The 27,824-nt window shown below is 40.4% G+C and overlaps 1 long non-coding RNA gene across 2 annotated transcripts in view; it reads right to left on the bottom strand.

Moving 5' to 3' along the window:
* LOC138168952 (uncharacterized) overlaps window positions 1–27,824 on the bottom strand; it is a 327,150-nt gene that overhangs the window by 143,071 nt on the left and 156,255 nt on the right. For both annotated transcript variants that reach the window (XR_011170239.1, XR_011170240.1), the window contains one exon: window positions 15,787–15,868. This is a non-coding gene — a long non-coding RNA (uncharacterized lncRNA). The remainder of the gene's footprint in view (window positions 1–15,786; window positions 15,869–27,824) is intronic.

The raw sequence follows: 27,824 nt of genomic DNA, 5'->3' as shown, positions 1-27,824 counted from the left end.
TGTTTTGCTTCTACTATTCAATACACTCCCCCTTTCCCACTCTTGCCCATCAGTTGGGAGCTGATGAACAAATTATGGTATAAGAATATAGTGGAATACTATTGTGCCATAAAACACAAAGAAATGGATGGTTTCAAAAAAAAAAAACAGGAGATTTGTATGAGCTGATACAGAGTGGAATGAGCAGAACCAGAAGAATGATTTATTCATTAATAATAACACCATAAAGACAAACAACTTTGGAAAACTTAAGAACTCTGATTAATGCATTAACCAATCATGATGCCAGAGGTCTGAAGATGAGTCATATTACACAGCACTTGACATCAAGGTGGCAGACTCTGGACCCAGAATAGGATGTGCATTTTTGTTCTTAACCAAAGAAAGAATCTGTTTTGTTTTACTATGCATATTTGTTACAAGAGTTTGGTTTTTCTTCTTTTTTTAGGAAGAGTAGACAGGGTGGGAGGGAGAGAAAACAATTTTTTTAATTTATGTTTTCATTTTTAAAATTCTATTAACCAAAATAAAATGAAATAATCAAATACACTCTCCCCTTCAAATGACAAAATTTCAAAAAAAAAACTTCACTTTTTCACTGAAAGATTTAATTCCACAGCACAGTCTATCAAGATATTAAAATATGCTTCTTTAGCAGAGATAGAGAAACAGGTTAGGAAACTAGGCTTAGGGGGTAGAGCCAAGATGACAGACTAAAAGCAGGAACTTGCTTGAGCTCGTCCCCAATTACCTTAAATACCTGCAAAAAATGACTCTAAACAAATTTTAGAGATACAGAACCCACAAAACGACAGCATAAAATATGTCTCCAGCTGAAGTTAGCCTGGCAAGCCAACAGGAAGGGTCTATCGCACTGGGTTGGGAATAGAGCACATTCTCAGGGGGGCCTTACTGGCACAGACCCACTGGAACAGACCTCAGCGGGTCGAATCACTGGCAGCTGTGGTGATTTCCAGACTTCTCAACCAATAAACACCAAAAAGGAAGTAAAAGGTCAGTGGGAAAACTGCTGCAACTGGATGAGAGAAGAGCACAATCAGGCCCCTGCCCCCGGGGCGCTAGAAGGGGTTGCAGCTGCTGCTGCTACCAGGCCCACAGATGGTGAGGTGAGGGGACCAAGTGACTGATCAGAGGGCAATTGCACGAATCTCTCTGCCGTTGTTGAGGCAGGATTCTCTTGCTTTGCTCTGCTTGGATCTGCATCTTGGGTGGTGGTCCTGGCGTGAGGAGTGCTGGCATGGCAGAGCTTGCTGAGGCTGTGGAGAGGCAGTCCTCCTTACAGTTCTGAGGCAGGTACCTAGAAGAAGCTCTGACAACAGTTGCTCAAAACCCCAGAAATTTGGGACACAGCACTCTCTACTCTGGAAGCAGAGTTCTACTGCGACAAAGAGCTGAAAAGTCAAGTATTTGGGTGGCAAGATGAACAGACAGAGGAAGAGAACTCACACTATAGAATCTTTTTTTGGTGACAAAGAGGATCAAAACATAGAGGACGACAAAGTCAAAACTCCTGCATCAAAAGCATCCAAGACAGGGGCAGCTAGGTGGCAGAGTGAGTAGAGCCCTGGAGTCAGGAGGACCTGAGTTCAAATCTGGCCTCAGACGCTCAACACTTACTGGCTGTGTGACCTTGGGCAAGTTACTTAACCCTAATTACGCTGCCTTCCCCCCAACAAAAATTTTTTAAAAAGCCTCCAAGAAAAATATTAATTGGTCACAGGCCATGGAGGAGCTCAAGAAGGATTTGGAAAATTAAGTAAGAGAAGTAAAGGAAAATTTGGGAAAAGAAATGAGAATGATGCAAGAAAATCATGATAAATGAGTCGACAACTTGCTAAAGGAGACCCAAAAACAATACTGAAGGAAAGTAGGCTTAGGTTCCTATAAGGACTCCCTATACATCCAAGGGAACTGGTCCCCCTATCCCTAGATGGAGAACACCTGTGAGCATTGTTGTTAACTTCTCGAACCTCTCTTTCTCCTCCCTATTCATGGTTGATGTTTCTAGGAAACCAATAAACCACACCGAATTCTTTTTATCACACCTATGGAAGGATATGGGCAAGAACAAGGTTTTTATATACTGAAAGGAGACAAAAAGTAGGTTTGCCATGAGGTAGAATATAGTGCTGCTCTAACAAGCAGTCCTTCCTCTCATGATCTCATAAGTAGAGGAATCAATCACATATGAATAAGGCCCTCAGTTACCAAAAAAATAAAATTTACAGTTGGGATGCAGATGGTTAAAAGCTTTTGCATATCAGTTTAGGAATTTTTATATACATCATCTTCAAGCCTGACATCCAAACTAGAATTAGGGAAATATATAGAAATATAAATACATATACATGTATTTTAATACTGCAAAGCTCCTTCCTGACTTTCTAGAGGCTCATTTATAATGGGAATTGGCTTGAGAAGTGTTTATGTGCTCTTTGGTGTTGTCTATAATTACTTTCTCAGCTGAAGTAGCTGTGAGGAGGGAGCTCTAGAGTTAGAGAGGGACGGCAACATGCCTGCATAAAATAAATAAATAGTGCCTTCTGGGAAATTGGTTTCATTTCTCTGGTCTTGTAATTTTCTACTTTTTCCAACTATAATTGAAAAAAAATACCCAAGTTACACCATGGATATTAAAAGAAATGTCACTAGGTTTTCCCCATGTAAGTCTTATGGGTTTGGGGCTGAGATTTCCACTATGTAAACAGTTGAATCTAATCAAGCTGCTGAAAACAGTGATAATGGAAACGGACCCTTTTCTCTCAGCAGCTTTCCAAATGCACTTGAGGAAACTATCTTAACTTTACTTAAGAGAATATGAAAAATGACCTTTTTAAACATTTCATTATATGTACATTGTGTGAACAAGGTCAAGATTTAGGCTACTTGAAAGTGAAATCTGGTGATCACTGGTGTAATGTAGAAAATTCAACTTTTATGTAAGATAGAACTCCTGTTGATTATGGAGGTTTGTGGAAATCCAAGGCCTTCAGTTCTGTGGTTTTAAAAAAACAGTATTTTTTTTCAATTATATGTAAAGAAAATTTCTAGCATTCATTTTTTACAAAATTTTTAGTTCCAAATTTTTCTCCCTCCCCTTTCCTCATCGTAAAACAGTAAGCAATTTGATACAGGTTATATATGAGCTATCATGTAAAACATATTTCCATACTACTCATAGTTGTGAAAGAAGAAACAGACCAAAAGGAAATGAACACAAAAAAAGAAAGGGAAAATAATATGCTTAAATCTGAATTCAAAGTCCATCAGTTCTTTCTCTGGATGTGGATAGCATTTTTCATCATGAGTCCTTTGGAACTGTCTTGGATCATCGTATTGCTGAGAAGAGCTAAGTCACTCATAGCTGTTCATCATACAGTGTTGCTGTTACTGTATGCAATTCAGTTTTGTGTTGACACAGGTCTTCCCCAGAAAACAGATATGAAGTGAAGATTCAGCTCTGAAGTAAGGATTCACTAGAATACCATGAAACCAGTGACAATTTCTGGAGACCTAAGCCAATGGTGTCAAACTCAAATAGAAAATGATGGCCACTAAGCCATATGTTCAAGGATTCCTGCAGGTGTATGTTGACTTAGAAAAACACATACTAATATTGTCTATGTTTTATTCTATTTTTATTTATCTTGTTAAATAGTTCCCAATTACATTTTAATCAGTTTTGGGCTGTACTAGGAAGTGTTGTAGGCTATAGACAAGCTTCAGAGAGTATATATGGCACTTCTGTTCCATGTTCACTTCTCCCCATTTTGCACTTCTCCATTCTATTCTGTCTAGAAGGCTTAACACACACACACACACACACATTGTTCACTTCTGATCTGATCTAGCTAGCATTTCATATACCTACTGTGTGTAAGACAGTCAATAAGCACACCTACTATGTGATAGACACTCTATGAAGTCCTGGGGTTACAAAGAAAGTCAAAATAGTCCCTGCTCTCAAAAAGCAGACAATCTAATTGGAAAAAAAAACAATAGCAAAATAATTGTGTAAAACAAGCTATAAGCAGGATTAACTTGGAAATAATCAACAAAGGGAAGACACTAGAATTAAGGAGGATGAGGAAAGGTTTCCTATAGAAGTTGGGATTTTAGCAAGGACTTGGAGGAAGCCAGGGAAGTCAGGAGGCATAAGGAGGAAAATATGAAGGAGAGCCAGTGAAAATGCCTGGAGTCTAGGGATGAAGTATCTTGTCCAAGAAACAGCAAGAAGGCCACTGTCACTGGACTAAATAGCATGGGAGAGAAGGGAAAATATAAGGTATAAGAAAAAATATATTTGAAACTACATAAGGCATTAAGAAACTGGAAAGGTTGGGAAGGGAGTCAGGTTATGAAGGGCTTTGAACATCAGATCATTTTTATATTTGATCCTGGAGGTGATATGGAACCATCAGAGTTTAATGAGTAAGGGAGTAACATGATCAGACCTATGCTTTAGGAGGAGCACTTTGATAACTGATTGAAGGATGGACTGGAGTGGGAGGAAAAGGTTTGTGGTAGGGAAACTAACCAACAGTTATTATTGCAATAATTCCCATATGAGAGGATGAGTACGTGAACCAGGTGGTGGCAATGTCAGAGGAGAAAAGGCAACATAGGCTATATATATATATATATATATATGAAGATAGATTATGAGAGTATACAGAGTATGAAGAGAAAATCAACAAGACTTGGCAAGATATTGGACATAGATGGGGGAGAAGTGGGGAGTCGAAGGTAACACCTAGATTGCAAGTCTGGGAGACCGTAAGGATGGCAATATCTATAACAGTGATATGGGAGTTAGAGAGAAGAGAGTTTGGGAGAAACTATGGTTCAGTTTTGGACCTGTTGAATATAAGATGTCTATGAGACATCTAGTTCTGGATGTTCAATAGGCAGTTGGAGATGAGAGACTGGGTAAGTGGACTTGAGAATCATGAGCATAGAAATGATCATTGAGTTCAGAGAAGCTAAAGAGATCAATGAGTGAAGTAGTATGAAGAAGAAAAGAACAGGGACCGAAACAAAGCACAATCATAGTTAGTGGGCATGACCTGGATGAAGATCCAGGGAAGGAGGCTGAGCAGGAGTGGTCAGAGAGGTCAGAGGAGAGAGCAGCATGAAAACCTAGAGGGAAGAGAGTACCAAGAAGATGGTATTCAGGCGGCTAGGTGGTGCAGTGAATAGAACACCGGCCCTGGAGTCAGGAGGACCTGAGTTCAAATCCGATCTCAAACACAATTACTAGCAGTGTGACTTTGGGCAAGTCACTTAACCCCAAATGCCCTCCAAAAAACAAAAAAAAAAAGATGGTGTTCAGCAGTGTCAAAGACTACAGGTAAATCAAGAAGGATGAGGATTGAGAAAACATCACTATATTTGTCAAGTAAGAGATCACTGGTGATGATGAAAAACACTAGTGCAGGGGAAAGAAAGAAGCCAAAGAGTGCCTGGCCCCAAGGAGTTTGTATTCTACTAAGCAGAAATAACATGTAAACAAATAAACCTATACACAGCAGTCTGTGGAAATAAAAAACACTAACAAAAAGGAGGATTGGGGAAGGCTTAGTGTTGGAAGTTGTATATAAGGCATATGTTGTTGTATATGTCGTATATGAGCCTTTAATGAAGCTAAGGATCCAAAGGGACAGGATTGAGAAAGGAGTGCCTTATAGGCATGGGGAACAGCCTGTGCCAAGGCTGAAAGAGGAAATGTCAAGTTAGAAGGAAGCAAGTGGGTCAATTGGGCTGGAATGTGGAACTCATTAAGCAACAGAGAAATAGCTGGATGTATGGACCTATACACCAAAAATAAAGTGTGGACAATTTCCAATGCTAGGGCCAGATGTCTTATTTCACCTGAAGCAAAACTAATAGTGTCAGAGATTAGAAACACATGGGCAGTGAAAGGGAATCTCTGACTAGGGTAGAGGAGATAGTCTGATTCTAGATGTTGTCAAGAATAAACTAAGAAATTAGGTCGGGTTGGTACCAGGGTATCTTTGGAGCATTAAAATCAAAGAGGCCAAGACTTGGGGAAATGAAGGAGTATGTGGTAATAGAGATTCAGTCCAGGTTGTCAACACAGAAAGATTCAGGGTAGGCCAAGAAACTGATCTATTTCCCAAAATTTCAGCCTCTTTTTTACTCTAGCTGCTTGCATTGCCTGCCACCAAGCTGTGTTAAGGACACAAGACCACATTCCTTCGGACTCTGAAACTCAATTATCCTAGGACCTGATATATCAACAATCATTTAAATATTTGTTATATGTCAGGCACTGAACTAAGTGCTAGGAATATAGACAAAAGAAAAAATAGACCCATCAAGGCACTTACCATTCTAACAGAGAAGACACATACATATGTGAGTATTTATGGGAGATATATATGTATGTATGTAGTAGGGGAACCTGGGGTCCCCTGATTTGATCTGTACAGAGAAAATGGGGCAAGAATAAGAATGTGCCTGTGATGGCCATCCTATAGAATATGCAGTAAGCTCCTCTGTTCATTTCCCAGGAAATATATGCTCAGCACCAAAGGACTTGACACATTGAGGTGCCAAATCATTCTCTTGGTCCCTGTGATAGCAGAAGAAAGAGGGGAATTAGTCAAAAGAGAATTGACCACTGATCCAGGAAAAAATAAATGCCCATTCAATAGACTTTAAAGGGGAAAAGAACTTCCATGTTTGCTCTCATCTTCCTTTCTCTAGAATGTATGACGTGAAACTCAGAACTCTCTCTCTGGAACTTTCCATGGAGGGAAGGGAGAGGGCTGATTTCTTCTTCCCTTCCACTACCCCAGCACCAAGGAGGAGTATTCACAAATGGTAACTACAACATGAGCCCGAGTCTAAATTTCAAGGTCCTGGCCACCTCTCTACATTGTATTTCTTTCCACAAGCATGGGTGATTGAACAGCAATCCTAAAATGGATTTTTCCAGTCTTGGAGGTAACCTCATGAACTCAAAACATCAGTAGCTACTAGGTCCCTCAATCAATGCTGGTGACACAGCAGAAAATTCCCCCTGAAACTACTATAATACTTCTCAGAGGGCCACTGACTAAAGGATGCACCCAAGCCCTGACCTGCTTTGCCAGAAGACTTGAACCTTAAGGGAGTTGTTTGAACAATATAGAACCATGATGAAGGTGACATGCCTATTCTATAGTCTACCCTAAATATGCTCTGTTTTGATGTTTTAAGTATCAGCTTCCTGAGAAAGAGTTGGAGCTTACTGTATCATTTTGAAGCCTTTTGAGTCTTCTGTGTCGTAAGGATTTCTTTTGTGCAGAGAAAGCAAATAACTATCCTGGACTTGATCTACATTAAGTGCTTTTTCAGTTCATAGACGTAAGACACTAGGCATGAACCAAACTTAAGCTGTAAGAGATTTTCCCCAGAGGTCTAAGGTAGGAGACTCAAGTTTCAAACATTATGGGGCTTGGGCGGAGGGGAGGGGGAGAGGGGGGGAAATGATGCTGACTTCTCTATTTAGCGCTCAGGCTTCTCCAGAACTAAACTGGAACCACATGAGAGTCTAAGGCTACAAGGCCCCTTTCAAAGAGAGGGTATCCTCAGCCCCAGAGGCCCAGTGAGATGAGTTGTTCAACATAAAATAAATACAAGATAGTTTAGGGAAGGAAGGCACAAGCAGCCAGGGCATCAGGTTTCTTATAGAAGGTAATATTTCAGCTGAGTCTTGAAGGAAAAGATCAGCCCTGGCTGACCTGACCAACTTCCTCTTGTCTTATATGACTGAATGATCAGAGAATAAAGTGTAGAAGTGATGGCCAAAGCAGCTTTTCTCAGTGTCCCTCCACTAAATGCTCACCCATTAACTTCAGGCTAGCCAGTATATATCAGCAGGCACATGCATTAAGAATAATGATGTCCAGTGAAGACAGGTTATGAGCTGACCTAATTGCTAGGCTGATTAGTGACCTGTAAAGAGTATGTCCTCTATTTCACCTGCAGGACCAGGCTATCCAACCTTCCAAAAGACTGATAGTAGGAAAACTCAGATCTCTAAAGCCCCCTGAGGGCAAAGACTATGCTTAGTCATTTTCATATTGTCCTAGCACAGGGCCTTGCATGTAATAAGCAGTCAGTCCATTGTTGGATTGAATTAAATTGATTGCTCTCCCCCTCTCCCCACCCCACCCCTACAACATATTAAATTATCTTCCTATAGGGAGAATTATAGCTGTCCTGCTGAAATAATGGCAAAAACAATCAATTGGCATGGAGCTAACAACATGAAAATACACTGAGATTTGTCAGATGCAATTGACAGAAGCTCAGCTAACTGAGTGAAAGACAAAGAGAGAGAACACCTGGTCTGGTCAATGGTGTTCAATCGTTCAGTCGTGTCTGACTCTTCATGACCCTGTGGACTCCAATACTGTCTATGAGGTTTTCTTAGCAAAGTTTGGTTTGCCATTTCATACCGCTGTAGCTTAAAACAAAAAAAAAGTTAAGTGACTTGTCCAGGGTCACACAGGTACTAATAAGGCCAGATCTGAACCCAGGTCTTCCTGACTGCAGGCCCAGCACTCTATCCACTGAGCCACCTAGCTGATCAATGGTTCATTGTAGTAATGATAAGAGAAAATGGACCTACAATTTGAATAGGCCATGAATTGGAGCAAAATTTTATGGACTGAATAAATTCATAGAATCATAGATTTAGAAGGGGTCCAACTCCCTCATTCTGTAGATGAGCAAACCAAGACACAGAGTAATGAAATGATTTACTGAAAATCACACATTTAGTAAATGGCAGGGTTGGCATTTGAACTCAGGTAGGTCTGTAACTCCAAATCTAGCCCTCTTTGGTGAGCAGAATGTACATTGGATCACAGTCCTCTAGGACCAATGAGTCAGTGTAGCACTCAACTCTGGGCTAAACCCCCCACCCCCAAATGGACACTTGAACCAAACATGGGGATGGTCAGAAGGGATACTCTTCTTCAGGTTTTTAGGAGCAACCCTGAGAGATTGTGGCAGGTGTTACCAGTGGGGGCCCCACTGTAGTTGCTGTGCCTACCCCCCTCCTTCCTTTCTCCAGGTAGAGGAGGATGAATCAAATTCCCTACCATTCTCCAGTACTCTATTTTCTTACTCTAATCTGGGTAAAAGAGATTAACAGAATCTGCTCTTTGAGGGGAGAATGACAGAATATGGTAAGATATTTTTAGCTGTTCTAACTTTTCACTATAGTGTTAGCCTGGTGAGAGCCAGGACAACAGGGAGAAAAATAACCAGAATGAATTCAATTACCTGAATCTATATTCTGAATGGTATTACGCAGAATCTGGGGTTAGGATTTTAATGCTGTCACACAAACTTTTTCTCTTTCTGTGACCCAGAAAAGAGTTACATGTTAGTCTTATTCAAAAATGCAGCCTTGAAATCTGCTTTTCTTTGATCAATGAAGTGACCCCGCTTCTCTTAGATCTGAGGGGAGAAATATTCCCCCTTCCTCTTTTTTCTGTCTGTCCCTCCACATCCAGAACTTGGTCAGAGTCCAAGAATGGAGAGAGAGAGAGAAGGAGAAACAAAGAGAGGGGGAAAGAAGGGGGGAGAGTAGAGAGAGAAAGTTTTAACACAAACAACTTTTTTCTTTAAGAGATGCTCCTCAATCTTTCCAGTCTAGGTACAGTTGTCAGAAGTTTTTCTTTTCTGGTTGGTTGCATCTTAAATCTTACAAGGTGGAAGACTCAGAGATATTTTTTTTACAGACACCAAGCAGACAAATACAAACAGAAAGCACAGATAGAGATAACTTTTCTTGGTCCTCTAGATTATATTGAGACCAGTCTCTATTACAGTTTAGTAGTCCTGTGAGATGGAAGCTGGGACTGAACACCAGTAAGCCTAAGGAAATCCCCCCTAACACCACATTCATCTCTGCAGTGGCATCCCACCAGAACGGATTAAGAAGGGGGGCAGGGGGTGGAAAGAGTTCAGAAAGAACTCCCCATGAAATTTCCAAACAGAGTGTACTCTGTCTAGAGGGAATTTTCCAGGCTACAAGGGCCCTGGGTGCTAGGGCCCAGACAATCCAGTCAAGGCTTCCTATGTGCTTGAAGGACCTCCCAGCTAAGAGAAAGGGAAAAGATAGGCTAACCATTGGATTAGTGGGGATCCCAATCAGAGACTCTGTTCTATGTGAAGAGGGAGTCAGAGTCTAAGATTCTGTCCATCCAAGGATGCCAAAATCATTGCGGTTTTATGATATGTTGTGGTGGGACTATCTCAAGGAATTCAGAGTCAGACCAACTCTAATCCAAGTATAGACATTTATTGGGAATGACACCTCCAACTGGCCAAGTTCCAAGAAGAACCAGAAACTTAGTAAGATAACATAAGCAAATTTATAGGGTAATAATGTTGACTACACAACAGAAATTATGAATATGAAAAAGGCAGGAGTGGGTTGTTAAGGGATTGAGTAATGAAGGAGGGGTCTCAGCCTCGGTGAAACTGTACATGCAATTACCCACAATGCATACAGAAAAACCTTTGTGGGGGAACTTGTATATATGATAATGATATTATAATAAGCCTTTCTATGTCATAAATTCACCCAAAGGACAACTTTTGCTATTTACTGCACAGATGCACACTTGGGGAAAGTTACTTCTATTGTTTTGGGGTCCACATCCTACTTAGGCATCCTGCTGGTGGGGCTTTCTGATTGGCAGACTATTGTAGTCCTGTCTGAAATTAGATGGATGTGGTTATGGCTGAGTGCATGAACACACTTGTTGCTTCTGTGAGAAATATGAGGTATGGATCTGGAGGTAGTGGCTAGCTAGAGACAGTGGTTGGGATCCCACCACATGGACAAACCTGCTGTTTCTATGAGTAATATAATTCCATGGACACACCTGTTGTCCTGGTGAGGCATATATGAGGAAGTCAGGATATTTGGGGGAGGCAGAGCAGTAGCTAGATAGGGGCAGTAGCTGTATTGAGTCTGGGGGCCTGTGGTGTGGTTAAAGCTGAATTGTGTGGTTAAATCTGGACATGACTTTTGTTCAGTGAGTCCCATAAGAAAGTTAGAATACTGGGGCTAGGGAAAACTTCATCAGGATTCTATCACTAGGCATTGGGCTAAGCATTTTACAATTATTATCTCATTTGATCCTTACTGATCCTGTAGAACTGACCCTGAGAAGTAGATACTATATCATCCCTCTTTTACAGATGAGGAAATTGTCAGACAGGGTTAAGGGACTTACCCAGGGTCACTCAGGCAGATGAATCTTCCTGACTCCAGGCAGGCTCTCTGTACACTATGGCACCACCTCCCTGCCCCATTGCTATCAATTATTTAACTACAGATAGAAGAAAAGACAACATCACCAAACCTCCAATACACAGCAGTTATACGTATACAAACTATGTGATAATTAACTATCAAGGATCTCATCAAAACAAATCACAGCCAGAGTAGTCACACAGCTCAGTGACACTGATGTTTTCCCCAGAAATCAAGACAGTTTTCCTGATGCTCATAGAGTAAAAGATATGATAGAATACCCTGGACTGAAGCTGACCTAGCAATGCATATATTGGGTTCGTGGACTCATCAAGACATTTGACTCTGTTAGCAGAGTCATTCATTAGCATATCTTACTTGGGTTGCTCAGAGAATTGCTTTATCAGCCCTCTGAGGGGAGCAGGGCTAAGATAGACCAAAGCAAAGGAAAGTCCACAAATATATAGCAATGTGCTTGTCATAGTCAGGACTGAAATGACAGAAATAAACTGAAAACAAAGCAAAGTATTTTCAGTGGCTAAAATCAGGCCTATGTGGAAGTCTGGGACAAAAACCAAAGGTATAGTCAGAAATTCAAAGCAGCACTTTTGGTGAGATAAACCAGAGCAGGAAATCAAGAAATGACCAGCTATGATAATTTAGTCTGCTGAGGAAATGGTATCATTCAGCAGACACCATTGTTACTAGGACAATGCTCTGCAGCCCTTAAAACATGATATTCATGTGAAGTACTGCTTCTATTTTTCTTATTTTTATTGTCTGTGTGGCTTTCTTTTAATGCTGAGATGGACATGCTAGCCAACCCATTCCCTCAAATGCATGTTTCTTTCCAGGGAAGACATCTCTTCTAGAAGTGCCAAGGGGTTTTAGACGGTGGTACTGCATGTCATGTCCATGGTGGCAAATATTGTAGATGCAATAAAGATATCTATCCTAGAATTTATGGCACAAAACTTGGCTGACATCTTGTATTCTGTTTTTCAGCTACTCACTGATGTTGACTTTAAAGGTTGAGATTCAGATTTTAACAATGTGCCTCAATTTGGAACTATGCCCAAAGGGCTATAAAATTGTAAACTAGCCAGTCCCCAGGTATCTACAGTGGCAGCTCTGTAGGTGACACTGGGAAAATTCAACCCCTCTTCTCCTTAATCACAAGCACTCCTTGACCGCCAGATGACCTCATGACTACAACAGATGCCCCTCAAGAGAGGAGGCTCCTTGCCCTAGATCAAGAACCCCACTTCCTTTCCTTTTTTCACTTAGGATGAGAGAGAGTGAATCACAAAGAATCATCAGGCATGAATGAGTTGCTATAGATTATAGACACTATTTCATTATTTTTCTGCCTTAGCAAACCCCTCTTTTAAACTTGCATATGTTGAGGGTGCCACCATCTTTCCAGTCACCAACATTCACAGTGAAGACATCATCTTCACCTCCATAGTCTCATCCAACGTATATAATCAGTTGGCAGATCTTGTCATTTCTACCTCCATGTCTCTCTTTCCTCTTCTCTATTCCCATAACCACCTCCATCCTTCAGAGCCTCATTCACTCTGACCTAAACTATTATGATAACCTCACCACTGGTCTCTCTGCTGCAGTCTCCTTTCTTCAATCCATCCTCCATCAGATGCCAAAGTAATTTTCCAAAAGCTCAGGTATTACCATGTCAATCAACTACTTAATAAACTCCAATGGTTCCCTAGGGACTTTAGAATCAAAAAGTATTTTTTCAATCTTTTTAATGTCTATTTTTATACGTATTATAAAGCATGTAATTATCTCTATTGCACATTATCTTTTCTATTAACATATATGATTTTTTAATGTAAATATATACATGTTAGGGGTATACATTCAACAAATTTTTACTTATAAGGGAACAAGATTAAAAATTTTTTGCAACCTCTACCCTCACCAACCAAGGTGTAATACTTTGGGGGAATAACCCAATTCTATCTTAAGGGCATAGTAAAGATACCAGTGGAGTTTCTGTGACCTGGCTGAGTATAAATCCAGTAGCAATGTCCTTGGATAGCTAAGTGCCGCAGTAGATAGAGTGCCAGGCCTGGAATCAGGAAGACTTGAGTTCAAATCTGGTTTCAGACACCTCCTAGATGTGTGACCCTGGACAAGTCACTTAACTCAATTTGTCCCAGTTTCCTTCATCTGTAAAATTACCTGGAGAAGGAAATAGCAAAGTGCTTTTTTGTATCTTTACCAAGAACACCCCAAATGGGATCACAAAGAGTTGAACACAGTTCAAAAATGACTGAACAACAACAAAAGCAATGACTCTCCCCTTGGAAGGAAAGGCAGGGATGGCTTATTGTGTGAGAACACAAAGACTTTATTCCTAGGTTTGTGCTAAGTTCTGAATTCTGACCAAGACATTGCAAAGAGATGAGGATGCAATGGGTCTGGGGGATGGTGATCTGCAAAGGAAGTCTCCCTTACTTGGATATTAAGGGTAAAGACTATGCAAAAAGAACCAGCTCAGCCAAGCTCAAGAGGAATTTCCCAAGCTTTCCTCAGAGATATCAATCAATGACTATGGAAAGTATCCTAAAAGCTTCACCAAGATCAAAAACTGGACCTCAAAGAAGCAGAAACTGAATAATTAGACTGTACAATACTCAGCCAAAGACATGGTATAGTGGAAAAGCCTTGGAATAGGAGTAAGGAGACTAGGGCTAACTCCCTTCTCTGCTACCAATCAGTTGTGTGACCTTTGACAAGTCACTTATCTCTCTGGGCCTCTGGATCATTATAGGTAAAAAGAAGGACTTTGTCTCAATTATCTCTAAGGCCACTTCCAGTCTAATTATCCATGAACCTATAAGGGCACAGATGCAGGTATTTTGGGAGTAGAAAGAAGCCCCAGATAACAGACGGCAATGAATGAATGTTGGTTGATAAAACTAGGAACTGGAAGGAACTTTAGAGATCATCTAATCCAACCTTGTCATTATACAGAAAAAGAACCTGAGGCTCTGAGAGTGAAAATGAAGGTAAACAAGACCAGAAGTTAAACACAGTCCATCTTATCTTTCTTACTCTAAATTCAGTGCATTTTCCACTATACCTCGTTGCTGTTACTAATGGCAGATTGCTGTGACTAGGGGAGATTTGCACAAGACTTCCTTATTCTCTAGGTGGAGGAGAGCAGCAATGCACAGAGAGGAAAGGTGACTTATATTCCCTTATGGTATAGCGTGTGTAGGGCTTGTGTGCCAGTGTTTAAATCAGCCTAATAAATGCCTACCCAGCCCTTTGTGACTTTTATGTGCCCTGGAGAATAAAGCTCATTACTTTTAGTTAGAAAAATATGTGTTTTCCATCTGTAATGCTTTCATAGCAAAAGAAAAGTGCTGATGGCAATTTTTCAAAATCTATATACCAATGACTGTGTGTTGGGGGCTCACACTCAGAAAGATGTCCAACACTTGAGGTCATCTTACCCAGCCTACACTTTGTTTTGGTTTGAACATTAATATAAAGACATGTCTTCCCTTGTTCCAGAAGGGCTCACCACACAGATACCTAGATGATCTTTCCTAGACACTTTTTCCCTTTAACAAGAAATTTACTTTTTTTAGCAATGGCAAGTGCTTCCCTTTTCACAGTATTCTACCACTTGTTGAGATGTCAGCATCCCAGAAAGAACTTGGTAAAACAAAAGGAAATACTGAATATTCAATTAAGTTAAATGAGCATCTCTGTCTGGATGTTCCAGAGATATCTCAAACTATATATTTTCAATGTAATACATTATCTTTTCTTTTTCTTTTTTTTTTTTTTTTGCATTTTGGAGGGGGAAGGCAGGGCAATCGGGGTTAAGTGATTTCTCCAAGGTCACACAGCTAGTAAGTGTGATCAAGTGTCTGAGACCGGATTTGAACTCAGGTCCTTCTGGCCCCAGGGCCAGTGCTCTATTCACTGTGCCACCTAGCCACCCCAATACATTATCTTTTCAACCAAACTTGGCCTTCCTGGCCTTCATAGATTTCCTATGAGAATGATTAACCACAGTCAGATACATTGAAACTTGACTCTAGCATAGTGATGTCATTGTGGTCCTCTTCAAGAATGAAGGACAGCAACCATACCAGAACAACCATGAGAATATCACTGTCTAGTCACCCAGGTCCACAACCTTAGGGTCACCTTATCTCCTCAGTAGTTTTGCCAAGTTGTGTCTACTTCAACATCTCTCATCCATCCCCTTCTTTTCACTCATTCTGCCACCATCTTTGTTCAGGCCTTGATTATTTCTTTCCCTGGACTGTTACAGTAGCCAACCCATAAGTGAATTGGGATGGGGGGGGGGGTGTTCCACCCCAAAAACGTGAAAACATCCTCATAAGAATGGCCAGATGAGAACAATTTGTTCCACCAACCATGAAGGCAGCTGAAGCAAGCGCTGTGGTGTACTTAGAGCTTGGTCAGACCTGGAAGAAGTCAAGGTCATCAACTGCATCCTGGGTCATCACCAGTCATCTTGAATTTTGTCTTGCCACTGGACTTCCATGCCTGGAAGAGAGAATGAGGTTGACAACTTTGTGCAACTCTGCATCACTTCAATTCACATACAAGTCAAGACATCCCTTTGTGATGTCACTGGTCCTCTTTGAAAACAAAGGGTGAACAGCAACAAAAGTAGCCTCCTATTAGGTCTCCCTGCCTCAAGTCTCTATCCTCTTCAGCCCCTGCCAAAATACCTTTCCTCAAGAACAAATAAGCTTGAACAGACATTGATGCCTCTAGGGGCAAAATATGAACTTTGTCTAGCATTTAAAGCCTTCACAGTCTGTCTCCAGCTACCTTTCCAGATTTGTTTCACTTTATCCCCCTTCCTGCACTCTAGGTTTCAGCCAAACTAGTCTTATTGTTTCTCAGATTCAATATTCTATCACTCACTTCCATGCCTTTACATATACTACATCTCCCTACCCCCACCCAAAATTCACTCTTTTCTTCTTTGAGAATCCTTCTTTCAGCTCAGGTAAGGCCTCTTAATGTTCTCAACTAATTTAGCATTCTCTGCAAGGGAGGTGCTAGTAAATGTTTAACAATCAGTTCTTCCCAAAGTTCAACAGGCTTTTAAGTTTAATCTGCATTTTTTTTAAACATTTCCTCCATCATTTTTTTTCCTTTTTTTTTTTTTGGAGGGGGGAAGGTAGGGCAATTGGGGTTAAATGACTTGCCCAAAGTCACACAGCTAGTTTTGTGTTAAAGTGTCTGAGGTCAGATTTGAACTCAGGTCAAATGACTCCAGGGCCAGTGCTCTATTCACTATGCCACCTAGCTGCCCTCCTCCATCACTTTTTAAAGTCTTTGTTCCATCATTTTTTCAGTCGTTATCTGACTCTTCGTGAACCCATTTGGGGTTTTCTTGACAAAGATTCTGCAGTGGATTGTCATTTCCTTCTCCAGATCATTTTTACAAATGAGGAAGTTGAGGCAAACAGGGTTATGTGACTTGTTGAGGGTCACACAGCTAGTACGTGTCTGAGGCTGGATTTGAACTCGGGAAGATAAGTCTTCCTGACTGTAGTCACAGTACTCTATCAACTGTACCACCTAGTTGTCTAAAGTCACTCTAGATAATCAAAAAGGCAGTAAATAAAGCCCTGATTTATAGCCCCTATCTTTGCTGCAGTGTATGTGCTCACAATGAAAATTTAAACATCTGCAAGGAAGTACTAACTGGCTCCAACATATGAGAGAACCCTGGTTCTCTCAATTTTCATGTTATCTAGTGTTTACTTAGCTATTGACACACTGCATCCCCTCATTAGAATGGAAGGTTCTTGAGGTCAGGGACTACTTTTCATCTTTGTTTTGGGGTTTGGGGGTTTTTTTGTAGTTTTTTTTTTTATTTTTTAGTTTACATCATTCATTTCCACAAGCTTTTGAGTTACAGATTTTCTCCCCATTTTCCCCTACCCACCACCCCAAAATAGTGATCCCACTGAATATCCCCTTCCCCAATCTGCTCTCTCCTATATCTTCCCCCATCCCTCCCCCAACTTTCCAGTAGGGCATGGTAGATCTCTATGCTTCAGCGCCTATATATCTTATTTCACAGTTACATGTAAAATAATGATTACATACATATATATACATATATATATTAAACATTTGATTTTAAACCTTTGAATTCTAGATTCTTTCCCTACCTCCCTCATCACCCACCCTTACTGGGAAGATAAGCAATTCAATATAGGTTGTACATGTGTAGCTATACAAAACATTTCCATAGTGGATATATTGTGAAAGACTGACTATACTTCCCTCCATCCCATCCCACCCCCCACTTGTTCTATTCTCTACTTTGATCCTGCCCCTTTTCAAAACTGGGTGCTTCCAACTTCCCTCTCCCCCAAACTGCCCTCCCTTCCATCTTCCCCTGCTCATCCCCTTTCCCCCTACTCTCCTGTAAGGTGAGATACCTTATTTAGTGTGTATGTCATTCCCTCTCTAAGCCAAATTCATTGAGAATAAGATTGATTCATTCCCTTTTGCCTTCCTGTCCTTCCCCTCCATTGTAACAGTTTTCCCTTGCCTCTTCTATATGAGATATTTTACTGCCTTCTATCTCTCCCCATCTCCTCTCTTTATATTACTCTCTCACCTCTTAATTTCACCATTAAGTATCATCCTTTCTATTCAATTGGTCCTGTACCATCTGTCTATGTTTACCTGTACACATGTATACACACACTCACATATGTATTCATATGCCCATATACCCTCCTAAAAAAGATGTATGTATACATTATATATATACATATATATATATATATATATATATATCTTTCTCATCTTTGTATTCTGCACCTTGGTGCTTGGCACAAAATAAGATGCTCAGAAATGCCTGTAGAACTAAATTGAATGATTAAACATTCCCCAAAAGTGAACTTCAGGGCACATGATGTCAGCCTTCCATTGTGGGTCTTGGTGGAGAAAATACTCAACACATGGCAATGGAACATGCTACAGCTGGTCAGGCTATTTGGAGAACAATGGCGAATGAAAAGCAGCAGAAGGGGGAAAGCAACAGAAAGAAACCAATGTGTGTACCGTGTAAGCCACAGAGTCCTGTTGGGACATCTGGGATGGACTCCCACCTTCAGGATCAAGCCATTCCTTCTTGCAGGGGAAAAGGCTGCCCTTGAGATCAGCCAATCAGTGACTCAGACCTTATATAAATAAACTTCTCATTTAAAAATCCTTGTGCATTGACTGCTAAAGAAACAATTTACAGATGGCTCGACTTTTCCGTGAAAGGCTGCATTTTTCCCCTTATATAACTTTAAAACTGACTTCAGTATTTCACTATATTTCATTTTAACAAGGGGTATTAGATATTAATGTTTCTCCACCACCCTTCTCTCCCCCATCCCTCACTTCCCCATCAGGACTTCAAATAGAAAAGTCACATGGGGAATATAGCAGATAGTGAAAACTCTGTGTTCATACATTATTTTGTTTTTCTCTTCCAAGTCAATATTTGCACTTACTGGAGAAGCTTATGCAGGCCTGCCTCTGCAAACTGAATTCGCCTTTTGAGCAGAAGGTCAGGAGAGGGGTACAAAGAGACACAATGCAAGCTCCCCTGGGCCTCCTGCCTAGTGACCTTCAGCCTGATGTGAAGGTGACATGTTTAGAAAGAAGGTGATTTGATCGTCTCGGAAGCTCAATTTGTGAGCACGAATGAGCCAGAGACTGACAGCTGGGCTAAATGATGTTGAAATTACATTTAATGGATTTGAGATTATGACCATTGTCCACTGGGGATTTAGCTAAGATCCCCAGACTCAGTTCATTCTTACAACGTGGGGTACTGAGCCTGTTTCCAGGGTCAAAAGGCTCAGGCTTTTTCTCATTATAAATTGATTTATTGTTTATTGGTTGAGGAAGGCTTGTAAGGCCCGATGGCCAGTCAGGTAAATAGATTGTACTTTCCTGCTACAGCATAAATCATGCATATCCCCCTTTATCTGAATGAAGCCAAGTAATCTCTGACAGAAAAACAGTCCAATTTTCTGCCACAAATTTGTATCACAATCTTACTTCTTGCTAGGTATAATTGCTAATTTTACTTTGGACTAATTGTTAAGAAATTTTTTTCCTAATATCAAGCCTAGACTTGCCTTTCTGCAAATCCTGTAATAGTTCATATTTGGCCCCTGGAGTCAAATAAACAAACAAAAAATTCCTCTTTCCATTTGATGAGTACTTGAAAACAACTATCTCATTTCTCCATGAGCATTTTCCCCCCAGGCAAAGTATCTCCATTTCCTTGGTTATATGCATAAGGTGTGATACCTATTGCTTCTCCCCAGTTTATCAAAATCCTTCCTAAAATGTGGTGTCTAGAACTGAACACAATAGTCCTGAGAGGACACTACCCAAACATAGTGTTGTAGGACCATCATCTCTGTCTTCCTAGAAGCTATACCTCTCTTAACATACCCAAGGTCACCTTCACTCTCTAAGCTGCCATATTACACTTGTCATTCATATTGAGTTTACAGTCAACTAATATACCCTCAGGTCTTTTTTCAGACAAACTGCCAAAGCCTCGATCTAAGAAAGCCATCAGGGAAAGAGCATGTGGTTAAGACAAAACCCCTTTTCACAAAAATAAATGAATGAATTAAAACAGGCTAGATCACTCAGGATTATGCATTGATTCCTGAAGAGCAAATCTATATGGTCCTGCAAGGGCATTTTTTAGGAAAATAAAATTTATTCACAGTTAGGCAATACTCCCTTATAGTATGTTTTTATTGCTTTCATATATTGCCTTTCAATAGAAAGTTAACCATACAGAAGGTCTTCTAGATTCTGCAACCAGAATGGACACTGGCACAATGGACAATGGGCACCTCTTTCCATTCTTGAAAGCAGGGAGACCTGGGTTCAAATCCTACCTCAGACAATTACTAGCTATGTGACCCTGGGCAAATCATTTAAACACTTTGAGACTAATTCTTCAGCTGTAAAATGGGAATAAAAATAGTACATGCCTTACAGGATTGTGGTGAGGATCATAGGAGATATATGTAAATGATTTTGCAAAGTACTGTGTAAATGAGGCCATTCGTGTGTGTGTGTACATTTTTTTCCATTCAAATTTGTCTCATATTTAGGAGAAACCTATATTCATAAGTTTCTAGGATCACAGATTTAGAACCGAACACCATCATTTCACAAATAAGAAAAGTGAGAACCTGAGAGGTAAAAAATGACTTATCCAAGGTCACACAAAAAGTAAATTAAGCAGATGGCGAACACTCTGGCTAGAGCTGGAGTCAGGAAGTCAAATGCTTACCACCTCTGCCTCAGTTTCCTCATCTATGAAATGGGGTAAATTATAGTCCTTACCTCCCAAGGTCATGAGGACAAAAGGAGATCATATCCGTAAAATGCTTCACAGTCCTTGAAGCTTTTAATAAATGCTAGCTATTATTACAATGGCAAAGGCGAGACTCTAACACAGGTCTTCCAATTCCAAGTCTAGCAGTCTGTCCCCTGAACCATGCTACCTCACATGTGTTTAGGGGTGCCTTCAAAGTGATCCTCTTACCTGGCTAAGCCACACATTTGTCACCAGGTAGGGACAGGGACAGGACCTATGATGTCATTAGGATAGGGAACTCCTGGTGAGGAAATTTCCTCTCCCAAGGCACATTCTACAACTTACAGCCCTAGAAAGCTGCCCAAAGAACTGAGCAGTTAAGCAACTTGGCTGTAGTGACAAAGCCAGTATGTGTCAGAGGCGGGAGCTAAAGCCTTCAAAGTCCACTTCAGCCTTGAAGCCAAGATGTCGTAAGTAGAGGAGCACAAGACAGCCATCCCTCTATGCGGCTTACTCCTAAATTGATTGGTTATAACCCTTCTAAGCCTCAGCTGAACAAGAATCCTCCAGAACTGAAATGTGACTGGACCTTTATTGCTAAAAAGGGAATTCAGAATTGCAAGGGAATTTAGAATCGTAGACCATCAGAGCTGAAGGGAACTTTAGAAAGCACTGACTCCAAATCCTGTATCTTAGAGATGAGGAAATGGGGCAGTGACAGGGCAAAATTCATACTGCTAATTCATGGCAGAGCTGGGATAAGAACCCAGGGTTCTAATACTCCTTCCCCTCTACGAGAGGGAGACAGAGACAGAAAGACAGAGACAGAGGTGAGAGACAGAGAGAGACAGAGCTAGAGAGACAGAGAGACAGAACCGAAAGACAGAGACCAAGAGAGACAGAAAGAAAAAGAGAAAGACAGAAACAAACATATACATGGACAGAGACAAAACCCAGGGGTCTAATCTAATATTCCTTCCACTCTATTAGAGAGACAGATAAACAGACACAGAGACAGGCAGTCACAGAGATAGAGGCAGAGAAAGACAGATAGAGACACAGAGGCAAAAAGACAAAGAGATAGAGACAGAGAGACATAGGAACAGAGATGGAGAAAGAGAGACAAGCAGAGAAAGAGAGACAGAGGGAGACAGAGGCAAAGAGACAGAGACAGGCAGACACAGAGACAGAGACAGAATCCAGAAGTCCAGTCCAATATTCCTTCTACTCTATTAGAAAGACAGACAGACAGAGACAGAGAAAATGAGACAGAGAAACAGATGGAGGCACAGCCACAGACAAAGAGACAGAGGGGCAGAGATGACAGAGAGACAAAAATAGAGACAGAGAAAGGGATAAAGACTAAAGCAGAGACACAGAGTTAAGAGATAGAAAGAGATAATTAGGACAGAGATAGCGATAAAGACAGAGGCAGAGACTGAGCTGGAAATCCAAGACAGAGGTAGGGACAAAGATAAAGATATTGATCTAAATGCATGTATCATTTAAGGGATATATATATGTATGTTTATACACATATGTATACACATATATTTTGTATATTATACAATATATATTATATATGCATATTACACACATATGTATACACATACATATGTATCTCTGAGTATCCGGGATGCTTCAAGTATTCAAACCAAGGCAGAAAGAGCTCAACTTCCTAATTGAAACTAACTATATAAATATCTGCTACATTTTTTAAAATCTACCCTTAAAACTAATCATTGCACAAAATTCAAATGAGTACAAGCTGAAGCCTGGGGTGAAATCTGGCTTTTGATCGATTAGCAAGCAGGTCCCCATTTCATGTCTTGTCTCCAAACGTTTCCACCTCCAGCATGTTGTCCTCTTAACTCAAACTGCACAAACAATCTTCCTTGTAAATTCAGAGGAAAGAGCACCATCTACTGAAACCCTATGATGGGAACAGTTCCCTCTGTATTTTTCCCCAAGGCTTCCCCTTCACTTCTAGAGCCCAGCCTAGCTTATGAGAGTTAACAAGATTTCAGCTCCGGGCCACAGTGGCCACCAGCCAGGTTTTAACCACATTAAAAAGCCCAAGTCTTTTGTATGGGCTGTTTGTTATTAACAAGGTAATGCTATTAGGCAGGGATAATGATTGATGACAGTCATTTTACTAGGCAGACAGATGCAAGTGTCAATTTCTCTGTTTATATGAAAAACAACATAAAGAAACATCAACAGTCGCCCAAGTCTCTGGCGGGCAGAGTGGGGGAGGAAAAGCCAACAGAGTTGGCATTGGGTCCTTAGAATGGATTCCTCTTTGCTTTGCAACCTCCTAAATCTATGCTTCATCCTATATCTGGGGTAGAGGTGTATGAGCTTTGTCTTTGAGGCTAAGATAAAAGATGAAGTAGAAGAGAGTTAATATTGTGACTCTCTCTCCAAACCTCCATCCCCAACCTCCCTCTGGCCCCAAAGAGTCAATTTTCCATCCTAGAGACCTGAACTCAATGGAAGAGATAGAAATAGAGAAAAAGGAATGGAGACAGAGACATAGGACTGGACCTGTGATTTCATTTATATAGGAAACTTCCCTCTACCAATTCAGGTTATCCCTTCCTCAATCATGTTGAGTCTTAGAGAATTGCCTAGAGCACCAAGACATTGATGCCCAGAATCACACAGACAGTATGTGTCAGAAGTCTTGAACTCACATCCTCCTGGTTGGCTCTGAAGCCACTACACAAATCTGGCTGGATTAAAAATCCCGTCACTAAGACTTAGTAGCTTATGGGATCATGGGCAAGTCAATTTCTCTGAGCCTCAATTTTCTCATATATAAAATAAGATGTGTACCTTCACCTTGTAAGATTTCTGTGAGGTTCAAAATGAGATGATATAACTCAATTTCTTTGCAAAGTTTAGAGAACAAAATATATATCATAAAATCATAGCTTGGATTTTCTTGGAGGCCAGCTAATCTATTGCCCTCATTTTTCAGAGGAGGAAACAGGACCAGAAAAGATGAGCCTGAGGTCATGTAGATAGCAAGTAGCAGAATTTGAAACCTGTTCTCTGACTCTACATCCAGCATGCTTTTCAAACTATACCTGGTCAGTCATTGTTGTTGTCACTGTTGTTTTCATTATTCTTGGTGTTATTATTATCCTGAAGAACATGAATAATTTATGGAATTGAAGTTGGAGTCAGAAAGACCTGGGATCAAATCCTGCCTCAGAAAGTTACTAGCTGTATGACTTTGGACTGGTCACTTAACCTCTCTGTTTCTGCCTCAGTTTCTTTATCTGTAAAGAAAAAATGGAATTTGGATTTGATGGCCTTCCGAGGTCCTTTCCAGCTCTGAGTCTGTGATCTGTGATTTATTCACTCAAAAAATGGATAATAAGAGTCTTACTTAGGGTCAGGAGGAGTGAGACATCCATCTGAGCATCTGCTAAAAGAAATAGTGTGGAGATACTTAGCACTGAGAGCATCTATTATATTGGAAAGACATATTACTATATATAATATTGGAATAAGAAGGCCTGGGCTTGAATCCCTGCTCTGAAACTTACTACCTGAGTGACCCCCTAGCAGGTCATCTTCCCTCTGTAATTTTCAATTTCCTGATTTATTAAAACAAAGACTCAGACTAAGTGTTCATCTCTAAGGATCCCTCTTGCTCTAATGTTCTTTGATTCTATAAGTGTTGAAAAGATGGGGGACATCAAACTTCAGAAGGGGAGAAAAATTCATTCCTCAACAAAAAAAAAGTACAAATGCAGCCCCATTTAGACTGTGTATCCTGTTTACAAACTGATGAGAATTTGAGACAGACAAGTTATCCATTCTAGAGTTCCACGGTGATTTATCACTAACACCAAATTCTCTAGCAGAATATGATCAAGGGTATCTCTAGAGTTTCCTTGCTGCTCCCGCAAGGAAAAATTGGTACCAGGACTTGGAGTAAGGGAGCTTTAGGTCCAAATCCTGTCTCATATTCTTACTAGCTATTTGACCCTGGGAAGATCATTTAACCTCTCCGTGACTCAATTTCCTTGTCAGTAAAATACAGGGTTTGAACTTGATGGCCTTCCAAAGTCTCTTGTAGCTGTAACTCTACAACCAATGATTTGCTTACCCAAAAATAAAAGGCATAGTAGCAATCAGGCTTAGGTTCAGAGAAGATTCAGACATTACATTCTCTTTCCTTGGAATGTTTGCTTAAAAAAAAAACCTATTTCTCCTCCAAAGACTATAAAAACTGATTCCTGGCCTATCCTTTTCAGGGAATTTGGAATCAGAGCCCCAGGTCAGATCTTGGATCCAACACTTATTTACACACAGTCAATATGTGTTATTCTTCTTGTTGAGTCACTTTTCAGTCATGTCCAATTCTTTGTGATCTCATTTGGGGTTTTCTTAGTAAAGATACTAGAGTGGGCTGCCATTTCCTTCTCTGCCTCATTTTACAGATGAGGAACTGAGGTAAACAGGGTTAAATGACTTGCCCAGGGTTACACAGCTTAATAAGTGTCTGAAGCCAGATTTGAACTCAGGAAGACGAGTCTTCTGGACTTTAGGCCTGGCACTCTCTCCACTGTACCACCTAACTGCTCACACTGCCAGTATGACCTTGGGCAACTTGCTAAACCCTCTAGGTCTCAGTTTTCTAATCTCTAACATGAGAAGATTGGACCAGATGACCTCTGAGGGCCCTTCTAAATCCCCTGATCCTATGACCTATCTCCCTAGGGCTTCTTCTATTGTACAACACAAGGTAGAATATCAGAACTTCTTTATGTAGAAATCTTAAAGCACACGGACTTAAAAATAAGCAATTACAAGTGTAGCATGCACATGAGGAAGCCCTCTTTATTCATGGACAACTCCCTGGGTGCGTGGTCAAGAGTGCATGAACATGAGAAGTACCCTGTGAGCAAAAACAGAGCCTCCAAGCTTCATGTGGTACCTGAACAAAGGCCTAAACAGCTACATGATCCCTAAAAGGAACCACGAGGAGTAAATGGATCTGCCCTTTCCTTAATACGGTGAGTCCTATTGATTAGGTACATAAAATATTTGAGGGAATATAGGACAGATCAAAAGGGGAAAGTTGACACAATTCAAGAAAGGAGAAGAAGACTTTTTTTTTGTCTTTTTGGAGAGGGGAAGGCAGAGCAATTGGAGTTAAGTGACTTGCCCAAGGTCACCCAGTAAGGGGCTAGATTTGAACTCAGGTCCTCCTGACTCCAGGGCTGGTGCTCTATTCACTGAACCTGAAGAGGACTTTCTTAAGAGTCAAGGGTTCAAGTATGAGCACATTCTGAGGTTTTTGTCAGGTTACATAAAATCTATCCTGCATTCAATGTTAACCATACGTTAATCCAAAGTTATCACAGTGGTTGCAGGGGAGTGCAAAGTATTCCAAATGAGGAATTACATAGAAGAACTAGCATAAGAGACTACATGAGAATAATATATGAAAAAAATAATTATATGGAGAGAATAAAAGATATTAAATGGGTGGCCCACATACTCCATTGTTACTCATATAAAGTCAAGAGAATGAGGAAAAAAAAGTTGTCCAGCATAATAGGGAAATAATCTGTGAAAGACCATAGGAAGACATGAGCAAGTGTGACATAGGATGGGCAGTGCAGATAGCTTGTGATCTGTATCTTGGGAAGGAGGAGTACTCCAATGACTCGAAATTGTTGGGGCAGTAAAATATTGGACAACGGAAAAGCTATAGCAATGAGAGAAGAAAACCACTTAAGTGGCATTCTAAGGTGTATGCCCTCACTTCTGGGTCAGTTGTGTCTTGGATAATCCCCAAATGTGATTCCTATGTAAGTACCCCAGAACTCCAATTTCCCTGTCTCTGAAGGTGCTCCCAATCAGCAACCTATAGTTGAGAGATTTTATGGAACAGTTGTAGAGGGAAGTTCTTATAATCTTCCTGGTGTTTCCATGGCAACACCAAATAGGTCCTTTCAAACACTGTGCTTTTCCTAGTTTATGGCACAGTTGAAACTGCACTTGTGGAAGATTTTTAGCAAGTTAATACCAATCCTTTAGGTAAGTGGACCCCACCAATCAAATTAGAATATGTCTGGATGAGACTCCTCCATTGGTCAAGTTGAATATTTGATTATGATGTCAACACCAGAATATATCTGGTATACCCAGAGTACCATGAACAAGTTCATCTACCCAATGTAACTCTGCATACAGTGACCACTTAAAAAAATATTTGTTGAAATTGAAAATCTTAAATTTTCATCAACAAAATTATGCCAAAATACTCATTAAGTACTTACTAATTGGAATAAAACTTTGTAGCCATGGAGTGAATGTTTCTACTTGCAGGGAAATTAAATTTCCTTGGGCACTTATGAAAACAGAATTGGGCCATCCAAATAATCCAAAAACCTTCTAAATTCTTACAATGAAAATTTTGGCAACTCGATATTTATTAATAATGATTACAAATAATATCTTAAGATCTACTTCATGTAACACTAGAGATACTTTATATGAAATGTTTATGTTGTACCTGGAGCCCCCCTCAAGTGGTTGTACCCTTGAACACTACCCTAAGGAGAAGGCATTTTGTGAGGGGAGTATTAGCATCCACTCATAGCTCACAAGCCTCCACAAATATATTTCTTTTATTAATCAACTAAAGTAGACATCAATTCAAAGAGAAAGAAGGAAAATACAAGAGAGTTAAAGAGAAGTTAAGTGAGCTTACAATGAACTTATAATCAAATGTAGAAGGGAGAAAAAGAGATAAAACATCCACACAAATAACTATTATGCAAATTAAAATGTGAAATTATAATATGAGGATCAGTGGGAAATCCAAAGAAAATGTTATGAGAAATTCAAAGAGAAAAAGATCAGGTTTTTACATTCATCTACAATCCTGATGCTTAATTTTGCCTTACATCTCCCCCATCCTGGTAAAGTGTTCTCTGCTTCTGACTCTTTGTCTGTCTATCTGTCTCTGTCTCTGTCTCTGTCTCTGTCTCTGTCTCTCTCTGTCTCTGTCTCTCTGTCTCTCTGTCTCTCTCTGTCTGTCTGTCTGCCTGCCTGTCTCTCTCTCTCTCTCTCTCTCTCTCTCTCTCTCTC

This window comes from Petaurus breviceps, unplaced genomic scaffold (assembly GCF_028583685.1).
Source record: "Petaurus breviceps papuanus isolate PSGF00001 unplaced genomic scaffold, PetGlider_PUasm1.0 37, whole genome shotgun sequence".
In the NCBI taxonomy this organism is placed as follows: domain Eukaryota; kingdom Metazoa; phylum Chordata; class Mammalia; order Diprotodontia; family Petauridae; genus Petaurus; species Petaurus breviceps.
The sequence above is the reverse complement of the archived record's forward strand: the minus strand, read 5'-3'. Positions and strand labels throughout refer to the sequence as shown.